This window comes from Bufo bufo, chromosome 5 (assembly GCF_905171765.1).
Source record: "Bufo bufo chromosome 5, aBufBuf1.1, whole genome shotgun sequence".
NCBI lineage: Eukaryota > Metazoa > Chordata > Amphibia > Anura > Bufonidae > Bufo > Bufo bufo.
In genome coordinates, this window is record NC_053393.1 from 138,393,760 (window position 1) to 138,413,580 (window position 19,821).

Consider the following 19,821-nt stretch of genomic DNA (forward strand, 5'->3'; position numbering starts at 1 on the left):
GAGTGTCGTGACTGAGCAGTGTGCATGCACCGGCTGTGTCCCTGGCTGGTAGCGCCTGGCCTGAAGTAAGTCACAGTCTGGGGCCTGGGCCCCTCTATGTTTGGGGCCCGGGGTCTCCTCTGGCTCTGCTCCGCCTCCTTCCCTTAAGTTTCATCCTATGTCCAGGCACTGGGCCGGGTGGGCCCCCTCTATGTATGGTGGGGCCGTGGGGGTCTTTTTTGGCTCTACTCCTCCTTCCCTTGCATCCTCTGTCCAGGGACTCCAGGCACTAGGCCCCTCTATGTTTGGGGGTCTCCTCTGGCACCGCACCCCTCCTTTCCTTGCATCCTATGTCCAGGCACTGGGCCCCTCTATGTTTGGGGGTCTCCTCTGGCTCCGCTCCTTTTCTTGCATCCTCTGTCCAGGCAGTGGGCCCCTCTATGTATGGGGGTCTCCTCTGGCTCCGCTCCTTTCCTTGCATCCTCTGTCCAGGCACTGGGCCCCTCTATGTTTGGGGGTCTCCTCTGGTTCCGCACTTCCGCTCCTTCCCTTGCATCCTCTGTCCAGGCACTGGGCCCCTTTATGTTTGGGGGTCTCCTCTGGTTCCGCACTTCCGCTCCTTCCCTTGCATCCTCTGTCCAGGCACTGGGCCCCTCTATGTTTGGGGCCGGGGGTATCCTCTGGTTCCGCTCCTTCCCTTGCATCCTCTGTCCAGGCACTGGGCCCATCTATGTTTGGGGCCGGGGGTCTCCTCTGGTTCCGCTCCTTCCCTTGCATCCTCTGTCCAGGCACTGGGCCCCTCTATGTTTGGGGGTCTCCTCTGGCTCCGCTCCTTCCCTTGCATCCTCTGTCCAGGCACTGGGCCCCTCTATGTTTGGGGGTCTCCTATGGCTCCGCTCCCTCCTATCATCCTCAGACTTGATGTAAAGTGTCATTCTTTCACTTCTTTAGATTGTTTTCTGTGTTTGGAGCCTCCTCTTTAACTCGCAGATAAACCCGGCACAGACTCTGGTATCCGGCGTCTACAGTCACCGGGGGCTGCATTGTTTTACTGCCGTCGCCGAGCATAAAGTGACCTAATTTTGACGTTCCAGGAGCCGCTGTCCCGGCACGCAACAGGGACGCTAAATATTGTATGGAGGGGTCAGTGCTGCAGCCAAAATCCTGCAAATTCTGCATCTACAGATCCTCAGTTCACTTCACTGGGGCGGTATTTTACTTGAACATATGAGCCCCATGTAGTGATCTCTCCTGCCCATCTACAGTTGTATAACTAGGCTGTCACTCGTCTCTCAGACTCAGTCAAGTGAAGTACCGTTCTTCGTTCGTCCTGCAGCAGTGCCTGGCATGCTAGATTCCCATTACAGACCAAAATAGTGCTTGTCTCCTTGATTTTTTACACTGACCCCATGTCAGTAAAAAGTAAAACTATTGTTTTGTTTTGTGAATAGTCTAGACATGTTAAAAGTGGAAAATGGAAATGTGGCCACATAGTAAATATCTTACTGATTTGACTGTGTGTTTTGATCCTTCCTCAGAATTACATTTTGAATATACCCTTGAGCTGCACAGCACAGAGGAAGAAGTTTGTCAGAAAAGCAAGCAGAGGAGAAGAGGACGCTAGTAGTGACCTCCGCACAGAAAGAAGAAGCTTGAACACGTAAGTACAGCTGACTGGGCAGTGCACCCACATGATCTGTCCTACTACAACTTGTTGGATAAGAGGTAGAGGGAAGACCATGACCTCCAGAACGGTGAATAATTGAATTCTCAATTAAGTCGTTCTGGATCATCTTTTCCCATAAGTCACTATGACTTGTGTGGTTCCTCTGTTATTTCTATTAGACAGTTGTCGGTTCAATGCCAACTGTATGCTACTGACCCCAGGGAGGGTCCTTACACAGCATACCACTGTCAGCACTGATTGGTGAATGTCAACCTGTAAAGGGAAACACCACTAGCTGATAACAACCAGTTGGCATTAAATTTACTAACTTGTAATAGGAATAATAGAGGCACAGCAAAACATAGAGTAAAAGAAGTTCCAGAGTTATTTAATGGAAAACACATTTATTATAACAGACAAGTTAGGAGTGATGACTGGCTGATTGCCTCCTTTGCTGGCTGGATTCATTTTTCCATGACAGTATACACTGCTCTTATCCAGGGGTTATGACCACCCTGCAATACAGCCACGGTGGACATACTTGCACACTATAGGAAAAAAATGGTGAGCAGTGTCTGCTGCCTCACTTCTGGGAAGCTGGTGCTTTTTCCTGTATTGTGCAAGCACGGCCACCGCTGCTGGAATGCAGGGTGGTCATAACCATGGAAGCAATATGAACAATCACAATATATTGGTAAGTGTCATGTATTAACTTTACATGATAAATGCCATTTGCTAAAGTGAGACAATCACAACCCATTTAAAATTACTTTTCTGAGAAGCCTAGTAATGATTTTGTGTCCGAACATTATATGTCTTGTATATGGCATTTATTTATCATCCCTTTGGCAGTCTCTACCATGTCAGATTATGTGATGTACCTGATCTGCTATATACATAACCACACACATAGAAGGTAGGAGAAATAGACTTCCTAAGGCTACTTTCACACTTGCGGCAGTGTGATCCGGCGGGCAGTTCCGTCGTCGGAACTGCCCGCCGGAACCGCCGATCTGCCGCTGACTGAAAGCATTTGTGAGACGCATCCGGATGCGTATCCGTCTCACAAATGCATTGCAAGGACGGATCCGTCTCTCCGCTAGTCATGCGGACAGACGGATCCGTCTTGTACATTTTTTCACATTTCTACCGGTCTGCGCATGCGCAGGCCGGAAGGACGGATCCGACATTCAGGCATGTCTTCAGTTTTTTTCGCCGAAGAGAAAACCGTAGCATGCTGTGGTTTTCTCTTTTGCCTGATCAGTCAAAAAGACTGAACTGAAGACATCCTGATGCAAACTGAACGGATTACTCTCCATTCAGAATGCATGGGGAGAAAACTGATCAGTTCTTTTCTGGTATAAAGCCCCTGTGATGGAACTCTATGCCGGAAAAGAAAAACGCAAGTGTGAAAGTACCCTAAGGCTACTTTCATATGTGTGGCACAGCCACCTGCAGGCTCAGGCTATTCTGGCAGATAATGCCGGGAATCGGCCAGTCAAAAACCATTGCATGTAGCATGGAAGTTGAACCATTTTAATTAAAATAACTTGGCAGCAAGATATAACACTATTTCTTGCTGTAGCGTGTATGTGTCTTGCTCTGCCTATGATTGTTCACTCTCTAGTTCACTCATCATGCCCCCTCACCTCTCCATAGACCTCTATGTTACCTGTAATATGACAACTCAATTTCCCCCCCAGATGCCTTTGCAGAATAAAAACCTAATTAGGACTTGAGGGATGGAAGAAAGGAGCGTAAAATTGGAAATAGGGTCATTTTCTCATGATTATGCTGAGTATATATTACACAGTGTCCTTTATTTGCCTGTTCTATCACATTTACCAAAGTTATGAGATAGTTAGTAAACATTAAAGGTTATTTATACTGTTTCTACAGAGTGTCCTGATGTCAAGTTACCAACATCTCAGTGGCGCTCAGAAGCGCAAAAAAAAGAGAGAGGAAAGCCAAAAAACTGGAAAACTTCCAAAAATTACTAGTTTCTTTAATGTTCCTAGCTGTGGTGAAAGTTCTTCTGTTACTGAACCCACCCAGAATGTAGAAGGCATGCCAGAAAGTCTTACCCCCTCAGCTGCCATAGTGCAGGAGTCTGTACAGGTCGGCGACCCCAGTACTGTAGCTGACTTGCACGGTATTCCTGAATTGAGTACTACAGAACCAGGTGAAAGTGAGCCAAGTTGCTCTGATGATGCTGAATTATCTAGCAGTGATTTAGCCACTGGTGCTGATGCCACTGGTATAAATATAGATTTGGCTTCTGAAAAATATGTGACAGACAGAGCAAACTTCCCAGTAACTATTACAGATGCCAGTGTGAAGAGATTTGTTATTGCCAATGGTCCTTGTAGACCTCCAGGACCTTTCCCAAGAGATAAAGATGAGCAAAAATTGTGCTTTTCTGAGACCTACTATGAAAGGGTAACTAAGACTGGCCACACATTTCCAATTACTTGGCTATGTTACTCTCCAAAATTAAATGCTGTATACTGTGAGCCATGTTGGCTGTTTGGAGATCGAAAGAAATTGGGGTTAAACCCAGCTTGGGCCAAAGGCATACAAAATTGGAAAGGCTTATCGACCAAAATACAGTTTCATGAAAGTTCACAGACTCATATTGACGCTTGTGTGATTTATGATCAGTGGCGACGGGAGGGAACAATTGACCAGGAAACTGAAAGCCAAATTAGAAAAGAAAAAAACTTCTGGAGGCAAGTTTTAAAACGCATTGTTAATGTCACCTTGACAATGGCAATGGCAAATATGGCGTTTCGTGGTCACAGAGAAAAAGTTGGAAAAGTCAACAGTGGTAATTTTCTTGCAATCATAGAGTTCCTAGCGGAGTATGATCCTCTCCTAAAACATTTGCTACAATTACCAGAGCGCACTGCAAAATATATAAGCCCCCGAATTCAAAACAAATGAATAGATATTTTATCCAAAACGGTTCAACATCAGATTTTATCGGATGTGAAGCAATCGCATTTTTATTCCCTGATTATTGACACAACTCAAGACATTGCAAAGATAGACCAGATGAGTCAGGTGGTGAGATATGTATCTATAGAGAGAGATAAAAACATGAGAGCCACAGAAGTTTGTATTCACGAGAGTTTTCTTGGCTTTCAGGCAGTGCATGACCAGAGTGCTGCTGGTATAGAAAAGGAAATCTTGGAATGTATTGATAGGCACGGTCTGTCATTAGATAAGTGTCGTGGTCAGGGATATGATGGAGCGGCCACAATGAGTGGGGTCTACTCTGGTGTGCAGACTCGCATTTTACAAAGAGAAAAAAATGCTCTCTATGTTCATTGTGCAGCCCATAATTTGAATTTAGTCCTGCAGGATGCCGTATCTGACAGCACAGAAATGTCCTGCTTTATTGATATGGTACAAACATTGTACAAATTCTTTGGGGAAAGTATAAGGCGTTGGGAAATTCTTTCTTCGTTCCAAAGCCAGTCTTCTATAACTTTAAAGAAATTATGCCCAACACGATGGTCATCTCGGTATGAAGCATTGCTTGCCCTTCGTTTTCGCTTTCCAGACGTTTTGAAATCCCTGTCAAAACTTATTCTTACTTCCTCCAAAAAAAGTGAGAGAGATGAGGCAATGAGACTTAAAAAGAAAATGGAGTCATTCAACTTTGTTTTCCTAATTGTCCTTCAAACAAAAGTTTTTCAGAGTGTTAATGCTCTGTCTATCATGCTCCAGGCTAAAAGCATGGATTTATCGAAAGCAACTAATTTGATAAAGAATGTAGCTGATGAACTTTCAAGCTATAGAAACAATTTTGAAATGGCCAAAGAAAGTGCTGTCTCACTAGCAAGCACTTGGAACATTTCTCCACATTTTGACAACAAACGCACTCCCAAGGTGAAAAGTCATTTTGATGAGATTTGTGTTGATCACAGATTGCGAAATCCGGAAGAGAGGTTCAAAGTCACAGTTTTTTACAACTGCTTAGACATAATCATAAACCAACTAAATAACAGATTTACAGGAATGAATCAGGTTGTGGAACGTTTTCATATCATTCAGCCAGCAGCTCTGACTGCCGTATCTGATGACACTTTGTTTGAAGCCGCGTCAAATCTACAGAAAAAATATGAAAAAGATCTGTCGCCAGAATTTCCAGGGCAGCTCCTTAGCTTTAGGTCTGCACTTAAACCTGAAATTGCAAAGTCATCTTCTGTGAAAGACCTTGCAGATTTGCTTTTTGTGGAGAACAATGCACTTTCATCCCATCTGCCAGATGTGTGCATAGCTTTCCTGTTGTTCCTGACTCTACCAGTTACTGTGGCTTCTGCTGAAAGGTCCTTCTCAAAACTGAAGTTGATAAAGAATTATTTGAGAAGTACAATGTCTGAGCAAATACTTTCTGGCCTTGCTATCCTAAGCATTGAAAATGCCAGGGCAAAACAGCTAGACATAGACCATATAATCAACACTTTTGCAGAAAGCAAAGCACGTAGACAACCGTTCTAAAATTAAAGGTACACCGTAAGTATGCCGGTTGGAAAAGTTTTTCTTACAGAAATGGGTGACTAAGTGGTTCTACTAAGTATTTTCCAGGATTTGAATCAGTTATAGATCAAACCTTGCAGAGTGGTTCAATTATGTTATGCATTCCAAATTGTTTTTTTTCATTATTTAAGATGCATACCAACCCAGATTACCTGTAAATGTTAACTGTTTTCATCACTTCACCCATTTCTGTTTATGAAAGTTTATTAGTTTTCGTTATATCAGTTGTGTGATGTTTGCATGAAGTTGTTCTATATCTTTTTACTTTTAGGGCTTCTTTATGTCTGCGTTGGAGGCCTCATTTGGGGCCCTCCAGAAAGACACATAGTAAGTTAGACACAGTGGAAACAAAAATACTGCATGCAGGACTTTTTTCTCCAGTAAAATACAGGATACTGACTGGAAACGGTAGTCAGTGGAATCTGTTCAGCTTTGTTTGGGTCAGTTATGTGCCCTATCCAGCTTTTCCGTTATTTTCGATGTTCTGCTCCTTGCAGCCCTTAAACGTTATATTTTTCCAGTTATGTATACAGCTGATGTATGCCCTATTTCATATAACTATATGCCCTTGCTTGTAAGCATGTAGAGAAATGAGGAACCGCACTCTGTTTAGAAGTAATATCACCGGTGCCAATCAAGGGCTTATAAGGCCGTATCCAAATGATAAAAATTTTTTTGAGGCACTCAGTCCGTAGGTTTTGCAATTCAAATAATTTTTTATTTTAATTATTCATGTTTTCTGCATCATCCATATGCCCGTAAAAAATAAGGAATGACAGATTTTTTCTGACCAGACGTTTCGGTCACGGAGGACCTTCATCAGTGGTCATGTTATCTGGAATATACATATTATAATATTTTTCATATAAATGGAAGGCAGAGCATGAAGTCACAAAAATAACAAAATAACATAGAACAATAAATAAATAGATTACAAGCAAAATTTCATAGTGTTATCACAGCAGAGTGAAGAATGTCCAGGGGGTTACTGAAGACACCTATGTGTGCAAAATCATGAAAAATGCACAAACAAAGCCCATCAGGTATAGCAACCTATTGTATATCCCATAAAGAGATGTCGTGTGGGCATGTGAGCATTCACAGATAAATAGATTCACATATTCATAGGTTTATGGCATACATAGTTGTGGCATAGCAAAAGCAAGACCAAAATATCAGGTATAGCAACCTGTTGTATATTCCATAAGGGATGTCATGTGGGCATGTGGACATTATTCACGGATTCACATATTCATAGATGTATGGCATACATTATTGTGGCATAGCAAGAAAAAGACTATACAGTTCCCTGAGCAGCATCATCCAGACATAAAGATACACAGGAATAGATACACATGAGTCACATGGACGCAGCATACTGGATCCAAGAGGTTAGTGGATCGAATTTCACAAAGGTAACCTGTGGAGAAAGGATTAGAGACTGTTATCTACCTGTGTGCTGGGTATAGGTTGGTCTGGGCGCTGGATGCAGGAGTGTGTGTGTTAGAAGCCGCTCTTTTAAATAGCACGCTGTCCGGTGATTCTGGTCATCTGACCGGAAGTCATGTTTCATATGGAACGCAAACATGCGTTCCAAAGGGCGGAAGTCTCGGCTGGAGCGTGGATCTTGATAATTCCGGTCACATGGCCGGATGTAATGAATTTCATGCGTTCCACACTATGTTAGGGGGGGCGGAGTTAATGCGTTTATGCGTTCCACTGCGCAAACATACCCAAACATTATATCATACTGTGTATGATTGGATATATGCAATATGGGATGGTGGAGTATGGTTGGAGGGGGATCCAATCTATACATATAACCATGTTGGTCTGGAAAAAGAGTGATAATAAAGGGGGGGGAATGAGTCATAATGATATGGAATGGTGATAGATCATTAAGGAGGTAGTGGGGGGAGGTGACATAAGTTTTTTCTAGGGATATTGAAAGGGAGAGGAGGAGGTTGGCCTCATGGGTATGACAGGTAATATGCATAGTACATTAAGGTATTCTGCAAGTAACACCTACATTACCTATAGTATCTATTATGATCTGGGGATAACTAGGAGCTAAATACATTCTGTCGTGACCTATGGATAACGCTAAATAGCGTAATATGAGGCTGTTTTGTGGCATATTCTAAACGTATGTACATGTGTAGTTATTAGGTCCAGAGGATATGTAGATAACATTGTCTTAATTAGACAGAAGGGTATAGATACAGTCTAGGTAGGGGAAGGAAAGGGCAGGGGGAAAGGGAAAAGGAACAAGGGGAGCAGAGGCCAATACATCACCCTCACCCGCTGTGGACAATTTCAGTGCGTCTGCAGAGAAAATGAGAGACACATATGTTAACAAACATCAACATTTTTACAAGTTTATAAAGAAATCACATTCGCGATTCAATCCGTGTGGTGTTAATGTCCCCAGTTTATGGATCCAGAAAGCTTCCCTTTGCCTAAGGAGGAGCGTCCGGTTTCCTCCTCGCCTCGGCTGGTCAATTTGCTCCAAAATTTGAAAACGTAATTGAGAAATTTGGTGTTTCTTTTCAATGAAATGGTGAGGTATAGGGAGGAAGGTATGGCCTAATCTGATCGTGGATTTATGTTGTGGATATTGTTGGAACTCTTTGATGTCCGGATAAGCCTTGGATAGTAGTGACCAATTCTTTTTGAGGGCCTGCTGTATTTTGGGCATAAGGGGATGGTAAGTGGTTACGCATGCTATCCTATTAGAGTTGTCCTGTTTTGTTTCCGGTAACGTGAGTGGGTTTTTTAGATCCAGGAGAGTTTTGTTCAGAATTACCGGCGGGTAGCCTCTTTGTATAAACCTGTCGGTCATGTTCTCGAATCTAGTGTTTTTAGTGGTGGTGTCTGTAACGATCCGATTTACCCGTGTGTATTGGGACCGTGGTAATGATTTTTTCGTCGCTCTAGGATGGCAGCTGTTGTAGAGGAGAAGGCTATTTCGGTCCGTGGGTTTATGGTACAGATCTATACTGAGAGACCCCTCTCCATCCAAAACCTGGGACTCAGGAACAAAAGTTCCTTTATGCCCCCTAAAAACAAACATCCCATTGAGACGTATATTTCTCTTTCCCAAAAACTGGTAGGCGACATCCTTATGGCTAACACTGAGGGCCACTATAGACATTCCAATAACTTATCTCAGGAGGAGAAAATAGCATTGAGCTCATTACAATCTAATAAAGATATAACCATTAAACCCGCGGACAAAGGTGGGGCTCTTGTTGTCATGGACAAGAGGGACTACCTTGCAGAGATCAACAGACAGTTATCCGATACCGACACATATGAAGTATTGCCAAGAGACCCTACGCCACAGATACGGGAATTAATTTCCTACACTATTGATGCATACTCGGTATTGGGTATCTTAGACCCCAAAACTGCCAGTTTCCTAACCAAACAAGATCCCATCACTCCGGTTTTTTATACACTACCAAAAATCCATAAAGACCTTACTAAACCTCCAGGGCGCCCTATCGTAGCCTCCACCGAGTCAATCCTCTCTCCCCTAGCAATTTATTTAGAAAAAATTCTGACCCCCTTGATTAAAACATCAAAATCTTTCATTCTAGACACTTCTGATTTCTTACAAAAATTAAAAAATACTGATGTCCCAATAGATTGCCATTTACTTACATTGGATGTAAACAGCCTCTATACTTCAATCACACATGAGAAAGGCATACTGGCCACAGCTACTCTCCTCAGTAAACATTCCACCTTAAGTAACCTACAACAGGAATGCTGCCTGAAACTACTTGAAATTGTATTGACAAAAAACTTTTTTCTATTTGGGGACACTTACTATGGCCAGAGGAGGGGTACCGCCATGGGGTCTAACGTGGCCCCGCCCTACGCAAATGCGTTCATGATTAACTTTGAGGAAGATCACGTCTACACACATCCCCTGTTCCAACAACACGCCCACATATGGCTTCGTTTCATAGACGATATTTTTTGTATCTGGAAGGGACCTACCTCCACCATAGACAGCTTCATTCAGGACCTGAATCACATCCATAACGAACTAGGATTTACCTCACACATCAGTCAAGAGGAAATCAGTTTCCTCGATACCCTAATCCAAATTGATCAATCCGGATCTCTCAGTATAGATCTGTACCATAAACCCACGGACCGAAATAGCCTTCTCCTCTACAACAGCTGCCATCCTAGAGCGACGAAAAAATCATTACCACGGTCCCAATACACACGGGTAAATCGGATCGTTACAGACACCACCACTAAAAACACTAGATTCGAGAACATGACCGACAGGTTTATACAAAGAGGCTACCCGCCGGTAATTCTGAACAAAACTCTCCTGGATCTAAAAAACCCACTCACGTTACCGGAAACAAAACAGGACAACTCTAATAGGATAGCATGCGTAACCACTTACCATCCCCTTATGCCCAAAATACAGCAGGCCCTCAAAAAGAATTGGTCACTACTATCCAAGGCTTATCCGGACATCAAAGAGTTCCAACAATATCCACAACATAAATCCACGATCAGATTAGGCCATACCTTCCTCCCTATACCTCACCATTTCATTGAAAAGAAACACCAAATTTCTCAATTACGTTTTCAAATTTTGGAGCAAATTGACCAGCCGAGGCGAGGAGGAAACCGGACGCTCCTCCTTAGGCAAAGGGAAGCTTTCTGGATCCATAAACTGGGGACATTAACACCACACGGATTGAATCGCGAATGTGATTTCTTTATAAACTTGTAAAAATGTTGATGTTTGTTAACATATGTGTCTCTCATTTTCTCTGCAGACGCACTGAAATTGTCCACAGCGGGTGAGGGTGATGTATTGGCCTCTGCTCCCCTTGTTCCTTTTCCCTTTCCCCCTGCCCTTTCCTTCCCCTACCTAGACTGTATCTATACCCTTCTGTCTAATTAAGACAATGTTATCTACATATCCTCTGGACCTAATAACTACACATGTACATACGTTTAGAATATGCCACAAAACAGCCTCATATTACGCTATTTAGCGTTATCCATAGGTCACGACAGAATGTATTTAGCTCCTAGTTATCCCCAGATCATAATAGATACTATAGGTAATGTAGGTGTTACTTGCAGAATACCTTAATGTACTATGCATATTACCTGTCATACCCATGAGGCCAACCTCCTCCTCTCCCTTTCAATATCCCTAGAAAAAACTTATGTCACCTCCCCCCACTACCTCCTTAATGATCTATCACCATTCCATATCATTATGACTCATTCCCCCCCCTTTATTATCACTCTTTTTCCAGACCAACATGGTTATATGTATAGATTGGATCCCCCTCCAACCATACTCCACCATCCCATATTGCATATATCCAATCATACACAGTATGATATAATGTTTGGGTATGTTTGCGCAGTGGAACGCATAAACGCATTAACTCCGCCCCCCCTAACATAGTGTGGAACGCATGAAATTCATTACATCCGGCCATGTGACCGGAATTATCAAGATCCACGCTCCAGCCGAGACTTCCGCCCTTTGGAACGCATGTTTGCGTTCCATATGAAACATGACTTCCGGTCAGATGACCAGAATCACCGGACAGCGTGCTATTTAAAAGAGCGGCTTCTAACACACACACTCCTGCATCCAGCGCCCAGACCAACCTATACCCAGCACACAGGTAGATAACAGTCTCTAATCCTTTCTCCACAGGTTACCTTTGTGAAATTCGATCCACTAACCTCTTGGATCCAGTATGCTGCGTCCATGTGACTCATGTGTATCTATTCCTGTGTATCTTTATGTCTGGATGATGCTGCTCAGGGAACTGTATAGTCTTTTTCTTGCTATGCCACAATAATGTATGCCATACATCTATGAATATGTGAATCCGTGAATAATGTCCACATGCCCACATGACATCCCTTATGGAATATACAACAGGTTGCTATACCTGATATTTTGGTCTTGCTTTTGCTATGCCACAACTATGTATGCCATAAACCTATGAATATGTGAATCTATTTATCTGTGAATGCTCACATGCCCACACGACATCTCTTTATGGGATATACAATAGGTTGCTATACCTGATGGGCTTTGTTTGTGCATTTTTCATGATTTTGCACACATAGGTGTCTTCAGTAACCCCCTGGACATTCTTCACTCTGCTGTGATAACACTATGAAATTTTGCTTGTAATCTATTTATTTATTGTTCTATGTTATTTTGTTAATTTTGTGACTTCATGCTCTGCCTTCCATTTATATGAAAAATATTATAATATGTATATTCCAGATAACATGACCACTGATGAAGGTCCTCCGTGACCGAAACGTCTGGTCAGAAAAAATCTGTCATTCCTTATTTTTTACGGGCATATGGATGATGCAGAAAACATGAATAATTAAAATAAAAAATTATTTGAATTGCAAAACCTACGGACTGAGTGCCTAAAAAATTTTTATCACTTGCTTGTAAGCATGTGAAATAACAATTTAAAAAAAAATAATTCACATAAATCTAGCTCTTAAATTAATGATTCTGTAGATACCACTAATTACATTGATTAGTACAATTTTTTCGATTGGTATATTACACAGAAAAATTCCAGGCCTGTTAATTAAAAATGAGTTCTTGGTTTTCAGGCCTGACTAAAATGTATTCACAAATTTTATCAATGTAAGATCTAACAGAATACATTGGCAATAATACCTATCAATAATAAGGACTTTCATTATAGGGTATAAAGCAGCCGTACATATAACATTGGAACAGAAATACCAACCTGAGAAAAGAACCTAATATATCTTAATTATGTTACAGGTTGGCACATCGTTTTACTGTTTAAAAGTTTGAAAGCTTGAAAGTTATCAAAGTTTGTTGAATTTGGAAAATCTGAAGCTGTATAGTTGATTCAAGTTCTGGATGAAAAATGTCACCTGGTTTATACATGGAAATTCACCGGTAAATACTGTAAGTATTCTGAGTGTAAGGGTGCATTCATACAAACCCTATGTATTTTGCAGTCTATTTGGCATCCACATTTTGATGTGGACGGGACCCATTGACAAGTTCTATCCTTTGTGGAATGGACATATAGATGTGGACAGCACACATATAGCATTCATCCTGTGTAAAATTAGTGCGTTAAGTGTTTTGGCTAATATAACAGGAGTTAAATGCAATATTACTATTGACAACAGATGTATTGAATAAGTTGTAACAGCTCAACTTAACATGTGATATGCATTATGTTTTACTCTTTCAGGTTTATTTTTCTGATCCCCGCCATGCTACCATACTTCTTTTGACTTGGACTTTCAGAGGCAGACACGTCATCTTCAAAGTAAGTTAATATTTTTTTATTTATTTTTTGGGTAAATATTTTAAATGTAGCTTATCTATAATATTTCATTTGTTTTTTTTCACAGAACAAATCCTTATTGGAAAATACATGTACATTTTATACGTTACTGCAACAAAGTTGGTTAATAATAAAATAAAAATGTTTATCCCTAACAGTTTCTGTAGGTCATGTATAAATTTATTTAATGGGGGTGTGGCATGGGAGGAGCCAAGTCAGGAAGTGGGAGGGGTCATGGTGGGTAGTGGGCGGGGTTAAGGGGCCCAATTCAGATTTTTGCTATGGGGCCTAGTGATTTCTATGTACGCCTCTGCCAACACATCTTCAAAACGCCCTCTTCTTGCATGTGCTGTTGAATTGGAACTTGCAACTGTTTCTCTGTGAGTGGAAATTCCTCTGCCAACACCCTCAAAAGCAGAATTCAGGATTTCTCAAACAAGGCCTGGAAGTGCTGCATTCTGACAGCCCTCTGTGATGGTGGTAACATTTCCGCCATTTTGTGTTTGTACCAGGGGTCTAAGTACGTTGCCACCCAATACTGGTCCTTGCCCTTTATGATTTTTAAACATCCCTCTTCAAACACTGGAGCATGTAGGCCCCCATTTGCACTAAACTGGAAGCGGTGGAGTGACCTGGCTACTGCTCATCATCCAGGAAAATGTCGTCCTCGTTCTCCTCCCCACAGCCACGGACAACACCAGGGATCCCAGAAACGTTTAAAGCATGCTCTTTTTGCTCCTCCTTCACGCTGGAACCATCCTCCTCTGACTCCTCTTCAGACTCCTGTTGTTGACTTGTCTCAGATGGAGTAGCCCCTCCTGGGAATTAATCCAGCATTGCGACTTCCTCATCTTCCTGCTCCTCGATGGCTTGATCAATGACACGACACAATGCATGCTCCAGAAAGAAGGCATAAGGAACGATGTCACTGATGGCGCCCTGGCTGCGACTGACTAGTTTGGTGATCTCATCAAATGGCCACAGAAGTCTGCATGCATCGCGCATAAGCAGCCACTGGCGCAGTGAAAAAAATCTCCCCAGAACGTTAACTGCATGTTTCTGCTGGAGCAGCCTATCAAGCATATACAAGGTGGAGTTCCATTGCGTTGGGCAGTCACAAATCAGACGTATGACGGGCAGTTGATGTAACTGGTGAATGTCAGCAAGGCGAGCCATGGCCGTGTAAGATCTTTTAAAATGGCCAGAGATTTTCCTGTCCTGTCGCAAGACGTCCTGGACCCCGGTGTATTTGGCAACGAATCACTGCACGACTAAGTTCAGGACGTGTGCAATGCACGGCACATGTGTCATTTTGCCCTGTTTCAGCACGCTCAGCAGATTGGCACCATTATCGCACACCACTTTACCAACTGTCAAATTGAGCGGGGTTAGCCATTGATCGGCCTCTGACCGCAAAGCTGAAAGGAGTGCAGGATCGGTGTGGCTCTTGGCTTCCAGGCACAACAGACGCAGCACAGCATGGCAACATCCCACCTGGCACGTCGAATAGGTTCTGATGAGCTTGGGGGGCGCAGCAGAAGAGACGGTAGCAGCAGAAAAGGATGAGTCAGCTGAGGAGGAAAGGGAGGATGGAGTAGGAGGAGAAGAGGCAGGCCTGCATGCAATCCGTGGCTGTAACACCAAATCTACACGGGTGCCACGGGTTGCATGCTTGACGGCCGTCAGAAGGTTCACACAGTGGGCAGTAAAAGTTATGTACCTTCCCTGCCCGTGTTTGCTAGACCACGTGTCTGTGGTCAGATGTATCTTGGCACCAACACTGTGTACCAGAGATACATTCACTTGCCGCTGAACTTGGCCATATAGCTCTGGGATGCCCTTCTGGGAGAAATATTTCCTTCCGGGGACCTTCCATTGCCGTCCACCAGTTTATATGGCAGTAGTTGGCGTGCTGACAAGCCAGCGGTCAGCCATTGGGCAAGAGGGTTATCCGGCGCCATCATTTTTTTTCACTCTAACATTTGGGGCAAGGAGGCTTGCCTTTTGCCACATGAACGCGACGACGGCACGGTGGAAGGTGGAGTGGAGGACAACTGGGAGGAGAGCGGAGAAGGAGAAGAGGCAGGACGGGGAGCACCAGGAGTGTGGCTTTGTGGTTTCTGACGGTGTTGCTCCCACTGGGCTCGGTGATGGGAGGACAGGTGCCTTCTTAAGGCGGTCGTCCCTAGGTGAGTGTTGGGCTTACAGCGACTTATGCATTGATAGCACAGGCTGTAGATGGCAACACTTTTGTCAGCAGCGGACACAATAGAAAAAGCCCACACTGCGGGGCCATATGCCGGCGTCCTGGGAGCGCCAGATGTGACCGTGCATGGTGGATGGCTTGTTCCAGATACATTAGCAGTCTGCTTTTTGCCTCCTGTGCACTGTAAGTTCTGACTGCTTCTCCTCCTTATCTGCTGCTCCGCCTCTCCCTGTGAACTACCCGCCTCTTCCTTTCTTGTGGGCACCCACGTGACGTCCATCGACACGTCATCATCGGATTCGTCACCTTCACCACCACTGACATTAGAGATCTCGGAGTAGGCAGCAACAGCTGGGACCACCCTCCTTCGGCTGATCAGGGCACTGTCGTCAGACTGCTGGGTTGCAACCATTGATACCTCCTCTTCCTGATCCGATGCCAATAATGGCTGCGCATCGGTAAGGTCTTGTAATGGATGGGAAAATAATTCCTCTGACTTGAACGGAGGGGATATAGTGGTGGTGGTGTCTTTGGGGGTGCACACAGCAGAGAGTGAAGAGGGTGCAGATACAGAGGATGAGTAGGGTGCAGAAGCAGAATGCTGAGTCAGCCACTGAACCAAGTCTGGTGCGTCCTTTGACGTAATCGCACGCACCTTCTGCAACTTTGCACTTAGACTGCGGCCTGGTGCACCTGCCCAACCCCTTCTACCCCTGCGGAATGGCCTGACTCTTCCTCTGCCTGTCATTTTCAAAATGACCCTGTGACAAAAGTCCCTATAGAAGAGCAGTATTTGTGTAAGCAGGTATATCACACCCCTGCCTCAATCAGTTTATTGGGGGGGGGGGGGCAACTGGTAAATCACACCAGTAGAAATTATTGGTTCCAATATTGTTTGTCACTCTGTGTAGATGCGGTAACGCAGCAAAACCGCAGACAAATGCTGCACTACCTAAATGCACTATATAAAAGTATATTATTGGTATACAGCACCACTGCCTCAATAATTTTTTTGGGGGGGCAACTGGTTAATCACACCAGTAGAAATTATTTCTTCAAATAGTGTTTTTTACTCTGTGTAGATGCGGTAAAACGCAGCAAAACCGCAGACAAATGCTGCACTACCTAAATGCACTATATAGAAAGTATATTATTGGTATATAACACCCCTGTTTCAATCAGTTTTTTTGGGGGGGTCAACTGGTAAATCACACCAGTAGAAATGATTTGTTCCAATAGTGTTTGGCACTCTGTGCGGCTGCAGTATTGCAGCATAACCGCACACAACTGCTGCACAATACAATTGCTCTATAATATACTTTCTATGTTCTAAAGTATATTATAAGTATATTACACCCCTCAGTAAGTCACACCTATCGATAGCACACCTATACCAGTCTTTAAAAGGACTTTTGTGGCCCTATTAGCTAGCGTTTTGTGTCCCTAACAGTCTGTCCCTGCTCCACACAACAACCTCTCCCTACACTGGCAAAAGACTGAATAGAAAATGGCGGCCAGATCAGGTTTATTTATAAGGTAGGGGGTATGTCCATGTGCTGAAGCGTCTCAATTGGCTGTCCTGTATCACCTCATGGATGTGTCATGGGTCAAAGTTCTTCACAATGTAAAAGAATATGGCGGGCGCGACTATCACCATATGTTCGCCCGTTCGGCGAACAGCGAAAGAGCAAAGTTCGCCGCGAAACGACCGCCGAGCGAACCGCAAGGCCATCTCTACTCATATTCACTCAGACTGGTCTCCTTTCACTACTGCATTCCGAGTCGTCCGCCGCTTGTACACCGCCTGTGCGCGTCTCCAGGACGGGTAAGCTCCTTCCCTCAGTCCATCCCCTCCACAGGGCTCCTCCGATCAGCGCTCATGTGTTTCCCTGCTTCCAGTCGCGGGGTCGGCGTGCGTTCCAACGTGGAACGCATGTTGAGAACCACTGCCGGACTTGTGTGTTTTGAATTACAGGTGGTGTCCTGGTTAGTACTGTGTCATTGCTGCCCAAACTTACCGGTGCTCGCTCCTCCCGGTTCCTCTATGCTTCCTACAGCAGCATTTTGCAGATCAGGTTCACACACACTGACATCGCTCTTGATAGTGGCTTGCAGCTAAACCAGCTCCTCTATTCCTTGTTGTGGTTGCTAGGAGCTGGTCATACAGTGCAAAATCCTCACGTTGGAGAGCATGCTTGGCTGTGTTTTACATGAATACGAATCACCTGGGTTGGAAATACACAGCTTCAGCCTAGACACTATGCACAGTCACATACCTGCCTCTGTCTCCTGGATCGCCCAGGCGCATACCTGCCTCTGTCTCCTGGATCGCCCAGGCTCATACCTGCCTCTGTCTCCTGGATCGCCCAGGCTCATACCTGCCTCTGTCTCCTGGATCGCCCAGGCTCATACCTGCCTCTGTCTCCTGGATCGCCCAGGCTGTCATCTCCTCAGTTATTCCTCCTTCTGACTCGACTAGATTTTGTTCTCCTGGGAACGGGTACGTTCGGTTTATTTTTTATATATCATTACCCCGGGTCCGTCCAGGCCCTGTTCTTCCTTCTCTGGCTGGGTACATTCAGGTCTGGTCTCCCTGCATGTCTACTATTCCGGGTTTTTTCCAGGGTCTCCCGCTGTCGGCGGATCAGTCCAGGCTTATCCTCCTATCTATTACGATACTTCTCCATGATCTGCACATGCCCACCTACTCTTTCACTCGTCTCACCCATGCCTGTCCCTTCCTGGTTTAATTTTTCCTGACACTGCCAGGTCATTCCTTCACCGGGCTACGTGGTGCAGTATTTGTGGGTCACCCCCTTTTTTTTTCCAGGTGATGCCAGAAGCAGATCCCGCGGGGTCCCCTCTCCCAGCCTTCAATTCCCGGGTGATGGATTAGAGTCCCTCCTTTCTCACGCCAGGAACCTGGTACAACATTCCCTCTCCTTCAGGAATTATCAAGCCGGCTATAAAATATATAAAGAATTCTCGGCCCCGAGAAATATGGCTTCGGGGGCCCGATGACGGCTTCGGGGGCCTGATGACTGTTTTCAGTCCTGCTGGGCTGATTGCCTGGTTGGTTGTCCATCTGTGCATCTGGGCTGATTTGGCCGTATGTATCACATACAAACCTGCTTCCCTAATTTCCTAATAATCCATGTTGATCACTCACTTTATGTTTTGACCGCAAACTGGTCCAGTTCGCCCTACAGCATCATTGTCATGTCTTACGCAGATATTTCGTCTTGCTTTAATTGTTTATGCTTTCGTTCAGGTCCTGCCAGAGGAGGAACAAGTAGGATAATTCCCTCTAGCATTTCAGTAGTCGATCATATCTTGCCAACCAGGTCCCCGCGCAAAGTCTTTGGCTTTTTACCACGACCAGGAATTCATTTTCACCGGTAGCTTCATTGCAATTGCATTCCCTCACTCATGGGAGGGCATAAACAGAATCTTGCATATTATGGCTTTGTAGCTTCTTTCCGCACTAACCTTCAGATAGTAGGTCGGTCTTCTCGTCTCAAGCGTTAAAACAATTCTCAGGGGCACACAGTAGAATAACGCGCGGACCACGGCTAGCAGATAGCTGTTGTCTGGGGAACTATTCGAGGATTCTCTTCCTATCTACATAGTTCTTTTTGGCCCTCATTCTTGAATAGTCTAGGCAGTTAGGTTTCGGTCCCACGATCTCCTGAGGCTAGGGCATTGCCAGTACTCCGTAGAACCAAAACTTTACAAGGTTAATTTGGTTTTCATGATCCATTTTACAACGTATTCCCGGTCCTCCATTCCGCTTTGGGGAAGTGTCCGCAATATTGAGCATCATGTTTCTGGCCTTGTCATCCACAAGATGGGTTGTATGTCTCCTTCTGGCATTGCCTCATACACCCCGAATTTTCGCTCTAGATCCCTGACGCCTTGCAGTTGGGTTGGGGATTAGTTTGCACATGCCATTCGAGTTCCTTTTCTACCCTACTTGGCTTGGTTTTTGCCCACTTATAGGCCTACCCACGATCATGGCTTAAGGCACACAACAAGCCATTTAGTCAGGTTAG

The 19,821-nt window shown here is 44.3% G+C and overlaps 1 long non-coding RNA gene across 1 annotated transcript; it reads left to right on the top strand.

Moving 5' to 3' along the window:
- The first annotated feature begins 1,514 nt into the window (after positions 1 to 1,514).
- LOC121001816 lies at positions 1,515 to 13,680 on the top strand. The gene is made up of 4 exons (XR_005779149.1): positions 1,515 to 1,639; positions 13,023 to 13,172; positions 13,468 to 13,545; positions 13,631 to 13,680. It is a non-coding gene; the product is annotated as an uncharacterized LOC121001816 (long non-coding RNA).
- Positions 13,681 to 19,821: the final 6,141 nt, after the last annotated feature.